General features: G+C 34.1%; 1 long non-coding RNA gene across 3 annotated transcripts; it reads right to left on the bottom strand.

Annotated features, from left to right (window-relative positions):
- Nucleotides 1–882: 882 nt before the first annotated feature.
- LOC145820546 (uncharacterized) lies at nt 883–5,768 on the bottom strand. 3 transcript variants are annotated; one of them, XR_014362318.1, is made up of 4 exons: nt 4,399–5,768; nt 3,988–4,142; nt 1,906–2,039; nt 883–1,739 (listed from the first exon to the last, which is right to left on the bottom strand). It is a non-coding gene; the product is annotated as an uncharacterized LOC145820546 (long non-coding RNA). The 3 variants fall into 3 exon arrangements; XR_014362319.1 differs by having other exon boundaries at nt 4,876–5,768; XR_014362317.1 differs by having other exon boundaries at nt 3,988–5,768.
- Between the last annotated feature and the right edge of the window lie 2,916 nt (nt 5,769–8,684).

The raw sequence follows: 8,684 nt of genomic DNA, 5'->3' as shown, positions 1-8,684 counted from the left end.
CGCTAAAGCAAGACTTACATACCTATATTTTTTTTAAGCTAAAATAAATCATCTTACAAACACTAAAAATCTAAACCGAAATGGCAATGTATCACAAAGAACAATAAACTATAAATGGAAGAGAAAAACATAAAACCACAAAAGTCTAAATCAAAAGGCCACAATGATTAGGCATACTCATCCTAATTTTTTCTTAAATTTTTTTCTGAACTTTGACCCGTATTTGGAACTTGAATTGTTTCGTAACGAGATAAAAAATGTGGTACATCACATTTTCTAACATACAGTATGATTGGAGTGAATTTCTTTAGATTACATTCTTCTAATTGAAGTATTTTAAGAATAATTTTCTATTAACAATTACACATCCAATGAAATGTTATTTTCTTTTTTCAAATTTATCATTTTACAACATATTTTTATAAGCTTTATGACTCAATTTTTTTACATTTTGTCACATGCCAAGAACTTCTAATGTATTACATTTGATTTGTTTTCATTCTAAAGCAACTTTGAAGATTTATATTAGAAATATTTTTGAAATCTATTTTTGAATCGTTAAATTTATCATTTTGAAAGAAAGTGCACCACCCTTAAAACATACATTCCAAAACATGAATCACTAAACTATTAATATTTTTTGATACCACTAAATCCAACCAAACCAAACCTCTTATAGCCCTATTGATGTGTTCAAATAACGTACGAGGAAATTCAGTGTGACCTAACCACTTAGGTGCCGTTTGATGACGTTGCCACAAAAAATAAGAAACATATTTTTGCTTTTGTTAACACAAATATTTCAAAATATACAAAAAAAAACTTATCAAATTTACTGGCACCATTGAATAAATTCACACTCAAAAGGATCTATGAAAAAAATTTCAATTCTGGCAAAAAATTCAATAATAATGATTAATATATATACATAAACGTTCATGAAAACTTTATAGAGGATATTGGTTACAGAATAGAATACAGGTGAAAGCAAAACACAACCAAATGTTCATTTCCTACAAATTTAGCCAAAACAGTGCTGCTACTAAAAATGAGATCTCCCATGGATTCTTCAGCTTGATCCATCAATCAGGTGATCGGATAATGCACTCTGCAAACCAAAGCATTTTCTTTCAGAGAATGGAACGGCCAGCCTGCGATTCAGCACCAACAACCCCAGTATATGCAATTCCATTTCTCATTTGACGTCCCGGACCAGCCTTGCTTTGTATAATTTAGACTTTTCATGATGTCAATAATACTTTTGGTCGTCCTTTGGCAGGGACCAGACACAGTTCATCATTCTTGTCATTCCATCTCTGTCCCAGAATAGAATACAACTTTGAATAAATGAACAAGGACGATAGTTCTTGTCCTGGATGCACCACTAATGCAGGCTCTCACTCAGCACTAGCCTCTGGCTAAACAGACTTGAATCAATAATCTAAGAGTAGAACCATCCATAATAACTCCTGGTGAATGGATTGGATCCGTTGTTGAAGATCAAGGATCAGAAGTTCTAGAGGAGACTTTTCTGTCTAATTTGGTTTTGAGATGCTTCAATTTGTTGAAGAATTTTAGTCTGTGCAAGGGCATTAGCTGACTGCTGGTTACTATGCATCGCCTCACTTCTAGGCTTTGCCAATCCTCTGTTCACAATGAGACAGCATGATTGTGTTGACTCGTTTCTCTTTTGATAGAATTGTTAACACAATCATGTTAACAAGGAGTTTGAAAAGTCACTGCAACACATATACAAGTTACAAAATAATACTACATCCTGAATGGACCGAGAGGTTAAGCCAGGGACGAGAAATAAATCATTAAAAAACAAATAGTCAACTTTTCCAAAGCTGGAACTTGTGAACTGTGAATGCCCAGAATACAACAAAGATGCATTGGAATTACCTAGATAGCTTCTCATAAATGGATTCAGAGTAACATCTGTTCACGTTCCGAAACAAGGTAGACAGTCTGACATGCCAAATCCAACGTCGGGCAAGGAAACTTGGTTCCTCACTGACTCAACTCCCCAATTTCAACTGAAACCAAGCAACCACAATGATTTGAGTGTTAGCAAAACAAGAAGCATAATAGATAAATGACAACTAAAACTCAAAAATGCCTTCCAGGAAACTGATGTAATATTATCATTGACCACACAATTCACAAAATATAAACACCCACCATCATCTTTAAATCACAAAATGCTTGCATTGCAAAGATATTTTTCATACCTTATAGTTGCATGCAATCGATATTCAACAAAGCTCAATTATACTACCAAATTTCAACGCTTTCAAGAAACCACTCACAGAACAAAAAATGCAAACGATGCTAGGATTACATCCTTACGTTGTTAAGCTGTTTCAAAGGGGCATCGAAAGGAATTCAACTCATGCAACAAAGAATTGAATTGCAACATTAATGATGACAAACTATGCAATATTTACTATTCTAAATTTGTGAAGTACTTGTGTCGTACACTTGAGTAAAGGCATGGGATACGTGTCCAACATGTGCAGTTGGACATTCACCCAGTAAGCATGTCCAACAATTTTATTTTTCCATAAAACCATGCATAAAACTCCCATATTATTCAATAAATGCTTTATGTGATCTTGTAAACACCATTTTATCCTATAAAATAAAAGAAGCAAAATTATGAAATATAAATATTTGTCATATCCCCTTGTCCTTGAACATGAGACACATATCTATAGACTGTATATAATACTCATACTTGCGCTCACATAATATAGATAACAAGGAAGTTTTATTTAAATTTTATGAGAGGAAATATAAGAACAATTAGATACAAAGGTAAAATAATGTGAGAAAAACAAATTGAAAATGAAAAATATAAATCAGCGATTTCTCCTGCCAGTGAGGTGTCAAAATGTCTAAGAACTTCTCATCGTTTACAATTCACTAATATTTTTAAATTCCAAGACAAGATTTAAGGAGTGTCCACTACCAACTAAAGCAATTTGTTAGGCAAAAGGGAAGATGAAAAACAATGGAGACTTCCACAATGTCCAAACAACGTGTGCAATGACTATCATTTTGCCCATACGGCCCAAAAAAGCAAATAGACTAGTATGGTGTAAAAGTGAGAGGGGTAGGATCCTTGGGAAAGGTCAAGAGGCCAATAGATTACTAGGATGTCTATAAAAAATATATATATTCAGAAAAGAAAAAAAAGAAAAAAAAAGGATCATTAGAATGCTTGTAATTTCTTCCCTTGATCACTGGAACTTGTAGTTGATTACTAGAACTTATAGTTGATTACTAGGGTCCCTTGTATGATTAAAAGAACACATGATTGATCACCAGCGGGTGAGGGGGAAAGGGAAAAAGGTATGAAATATTGTAACCTCTTGGTAAACAAACCAGCTCTTATTTACATGCAAACACAAAACATACATCAATTATCCTCTAAGAAAATGCATTGGTGTTCATAGCATATATTCGCTTCAAATGTGGGATCCTTTTTTTTTTTTTTTTTTGACAGTTCAGATCTGGGATCCATTCCACACATGTTGATGCCATATCCAGCCTTAGTCAGCATAATGTTGCTCAACATATGCTCAACACAGAGACATATCATAACCCTCAAACACCAACCCCCTTTTACTTTTCATGAGGAAAATTTACAAAGACGAAAAAATTCTTCTTATTTTTCTTATTGTACTTATGGATAGCTTCTACCTTGTTATGAAAAAAAATATATCATGAAGCATGTTTAACATTTAAAATGGTTGTCTCTTAAATTAAAACAGAGCGTTTCCTTTAAAAATTCAAGACTTAAAGCCTTCAAATTTATTATTTGGACCAAAGGCATAAAATCCAACCCAAATTTTTTTTTTTTCAGTTCCAAATTAGGAAAGAAAGATCTTTGAGACATCAATAAGTAGATAATTTCTATGGCACTCAAAACAACAGAAAAATAAACAAAAGGAATATATCTATATGAGCTTCTGTAAGTACCTTCCGAACATATAGAGATTCTTCCGCTAATTGGAAGCCCTATAAAAGACCGATGCTTGGAATAATTTTTGGAAGTAGATTATATACAGGCCTTGTACTTGATTCCCCATTATTGGGAAGACATGTAAGCTCATTCTCTAGGGTGGAGTAAGCATCTGCAAATACTTGCATCAAACAATGCGATTGAATGTAAGAAACATAGCATCAGTAAAATCAAACCTATTAGGAATATTTGTTCATATAACCACAGATTAGGCCTTGTTTGGGGACAAGTTTTAGTCAAAAAATCAAAAAATCACTATAAGTTATCACATCACTCTCTCTACTTTTCTGCACATCTTTTCGTAAAAAAATAAAAAGTTACTAAAATAACTTGTTCCTAAGTCTGCCAACAAATCAAATAGTAATTACCTCTTAGCAGCAGGTGAATGTTCATAACTGGAGTACCACACACCTTGCAGAAACTTAGATTTTTATACACAAGATACAGGTTAGGCAGATATGGTTAAAAATCAGAGGTCACACGTCCTCGTGAATTAGGGGATTTTTTACAATGACAAATTCATGAAATCAACAAAAATTTACGCAACGCTTCATTCATTTGAGTTTACTAATCAGCGAATGGATTAGCAGATTTATAAAATCACAAAAGGAAACATGCAAAAGAATTAAGATATGAAACTCGGAAATATGCTAAACTTTTGTCCTCGAAACCTTCGGATTTTGTCCACAGTGAAGCTGATATTTTTTTGAAAAGGTAAATGATTCTATTGAAATCACCAAAAGGGGCACAACATCTGTAATAATAATAATCATACTTGTAGGAAAGACATAGTGGGAAAAATGAAATCTAAGAAATGGCAATATTTCTATGAGAGTATGGCTGACCTTGATACATTGGTGTATTCGGAAGCAATTCCGGCCCACATTATTAGTTGGAAAAAGTGGATCATCAATGTAGATTGGACCGATGCTACAAGATTCAATAGATGATCACTTCATATCACTTCATTTCTTTTCTTTTCTCTCCAAATCACTCAATCCAAACATAGTGTAAATAAATAAGAGAGCACCAATAAAACACAAATCTCGATAAGTAAAGAAACCATTTTCTTCCATTACCTGTATCCTCTTTGCCTATTTATGTATACCCACATTCCTGGGTTGAACAGTCATCATGGTTAACAAACAAAGATGATAAAAACTGAAGCACATGCATCAAACAGAAAAATTACAATAAAAAATAGAGCCCGAGGCTAAAATAAAACATGATCCTTTTTTTATTTTTCGTATTCCTAAAATGCTGTCGTTTTAATATTCTATGTAGTGTATTACAAGTATATAGGAATTGGGCTTTGGGCGAGCTTTCGCGTCTCAACTGTGTGAAGAAAATAAACCATTTTCTTCCATTACCTGTATCATTCAAAACCCACCTCCCCATTGATTCATGATCGAACCTTCCTCCCATTCACGGCGAAGGACCAGTGAATCTCCGAGTGCGGTTCCAAGGACCTTTTCCACCATGGATTCGATTCGATTCGATTCGATTCTTTCAAAAATCAAGTCACTGGTTTGACGAGGAGAGAGAGATCCGGTAGCGTCTTCGCAGCTGTGAGAGCTTTGTTTGCTGGTCCTGAGTCGCCTTCCACCTGTTCGACAAAATACCTCAGTGAAAACACTGCTACTGAGCTGTGACAAGATGATTAAGGAGAGAGAGACAGAGGGGCAGCGAGCTATCATTGAAGAAGGGCAAACTAGCCAATACCAAATTAGCGTGCAAATCAACCAGGTATATTTGAAGTAATTTGATAATTAGTAGGGGTGAGCATGGTCCGAATCGGATTGAGGTAAAATTAGGATCAATTTATTATTTACGGTTTTTAAAAAATTAGAATCAATTTAATTCGTTTAAATCATAGAACCAATATGAACCAATCTATTTAAATACGAATTGGATTAGTTTAGGACTACAGATTCACATAATTAAATAACAAAAATATGTATAACACTTTAATTTCATAAAAATATAAACATAGCACTATATTAGTTCTACAATAGCAACATATTTTTCTATAATAGCGACATACTGTTTGAGAATTTAAACAATTATAAGAAAACTGGTTTCACCATAAGTATTTAGACCATTACAAATTAAAACTAAAAATTAACAAACAAAAGTAATAAAAGAAGATATTATACGGTTTTAGGTTTGAGTTTAGGTTTCATATAGAATAAGAGAAGATACTATGGGGGAGGATGTATAATAAAAATATAGACTATTTGTATATGGTTCGGATCGGTTCTAATCCGGAACCATGGGGTTCAATCTGGAACCAATTACGGATTTTTAATTCTTCAATTCGGAACCGAACCGCGGATTCAAAAAACCAATCCAAACCTATCAGATTGGACTGGACTGGATCGGATTACGAATTTCACGGATTCCTTGCTCAGCCCCAATAATTAGTTAGATGCGCAACTATCTACCGATGAGATGCCTACTGTATTCCCTTGTTGGTCTACATGCATCTGAGGACTCCCCAAATCTCTTTTATCTGAAGATTTTGTAAGACCATGGCAAGGGCTCTCAAATGAAAACAAGAGGGGATTAAGGGATGTAAAATCAGAATAGCTCAATCGAGTGTGATTGTGTTGATCTATGGTTGTGTGGAAATCTTGGTACACCACAATTGCGGTTGACTGTGAAAATACAAGCCTCAACTAAGCAATCATCAAAGCAGCATCAAACATCTAATGCATGGACGCACCAAATACAATGTTAACTGATCTTAAGCAGTGGCCAAAATTGGGGAGTAAATTAATAATTATTTTTTGATTTTTTTTACCTTTTAAAAAATATATATATATATATATATATATAATAATCAATGTGCTTGGTTTTAATTTTCTGAATTTAATTTTTTGAAAATTAAATTTTTTTGTTTTTCATGTTTTTTTATTTTTAGTGAATATTTTTAAAATTTTGAGTAATTTTTTTATTTTTGTAGATGCATCTTACTTAAATGTATCTAAATAGTAAATATTTTTAAAAATTAATAAATACACAAAAATACGAAAAATGTATTAAATTTTCATATACATTTTTTTTTGTATTTTTGGTATTTAGTGAATTTTTTAAAGATTTTTTTTTCAAATATTATACGTTTTAAGTGTATTTATATTAGGTGTGTCTAAAAATTATAAAAAAAAATTACTTAAAATATTAAAAAAAATCAATAAAAATAAAAAATTCGGAAAACAAAAATATATAATTTTTTAAAAACTAAATTTTGAAAATAAAAATCAAACAGAGTGAATATAACTCAAAAAAAATAAAAATAAAAAACTAAAGTACTAACTTTTAACCATGTTATCAAAAATAAATCTGAGGATCTAGAATCAACTTTAATAGTTAGGGGTTGTTTGAGATGACCTAAATAAATGTACTTTTTGTCTTTTTACGAAAAGATGTGTAGAAAAGTAGAGAAGTGATGTGATAGAAAAAAGATAAAAAGATGGATTATTTTGGTGTTGCCAAACTTGGCCTTAGTCTTGACTTTTGAGGCCTAGCGCTTTTCTTTTCTTTTCTTTTTTTTCTTTTTACCATTCTCCAGTGGAAATTGACACCTCTGTTTTGTTTCCTAATCAGTCCTCAAAATTAGTGATCTATAAGGAAAGGTAATTATAATTATGGTTAGATAACATACTATCTGATGAAACTGATATGGTCGGGTAAGATTGGGTCGGACTAATTCAGGTGCTTCACGGGTCGTCTCTTCTTAGTCTTCTTAGACACACTTGCAACATGTTTATTAGGAAGGTTCTGAAGTGGGGTGGTTCCTTCCCATAGACCCTCTAACGATCAAGTTAGGTGGTATCGAATAATAGTTTAGAGAGAAAAAGAGAGAGAGCTTTCTTCCTACCAAAAACGTTTTTCAAAGGCTTCCTTATATTGCTCATTAATCATTTCCTTATCCATTCATGCTGTCCTATTGGCCAAAAGCCTACTATTTGCTTGTCGTCGGCCATGGTGGTTTTCCTACGTCTCAGAGCGAGAGGTCTTGTTGCATTTAATACTTTGACAATCTCATTTAATGTTTGGCGCATGGGCTCAATAACTCTCCAAAATCTTTATCTACCACGTAGCCAACTTCCTACCAGACATATGTCTAGCTGGTACCTGGGCTTGACCATTGTGAGTTCTCTACTGGGCTTAGTGTTGGGCCTGTCTTGCTGGGCTTCAGGCGAGTGACTGCTTGGTAACCCAAGACAGCTCCTTTTGGGCCATGCCCATCAATAGTCCCCCATTCTAGAGCGCAACTTTAATCCAATGAAGAGAATAGTAAAAATGGAGACAAGCCCCCAAGTTGCAGGTGAATGAGCCAACCGACTGGGCAAGACAGTCGAGCAAAAGCATCCGATCGGTAAAGGGGCTAACATAGGGCATCTGATCGGCAAGGTGGCCAACTGTCAGTACGACCGATCGAGGGTATCCGACCGAGTAACAACGTCGACTGGGAGGCGAAGGGTTAAATGTTCCTGCAGGGCGCAGGGCTCGAGGAACAGGAACGCATGTGACGACATAACGGGAGGCAGGCAGTGGAACAACTCCGTTCGTCCACGTAGAGGAATCGAGGCCGCTGGTGTCGATTTAGAATGATTCTGAAGGCAAATAGTGGGGAGGGAAAGCGAAACAC

The sequence above is a fragment of the Camellia sinensis genome, chromosome 2 (assembly GCF_055761805.1).
Source record: "Camellia sinensis isolate YWXY chromosome 2, ASM5576180v1, whole genome shotgun sequence".
NCBI classification, from domain to species: Eukaryota; Viridiplantae; Streptophyta; class Magnoliopsida; order Ericales; family Theaceae; genus Camellia; species Camellia sinensis.
This window is presented reverse-complemented; position numbering and strand designations above follow the sequence as displayed.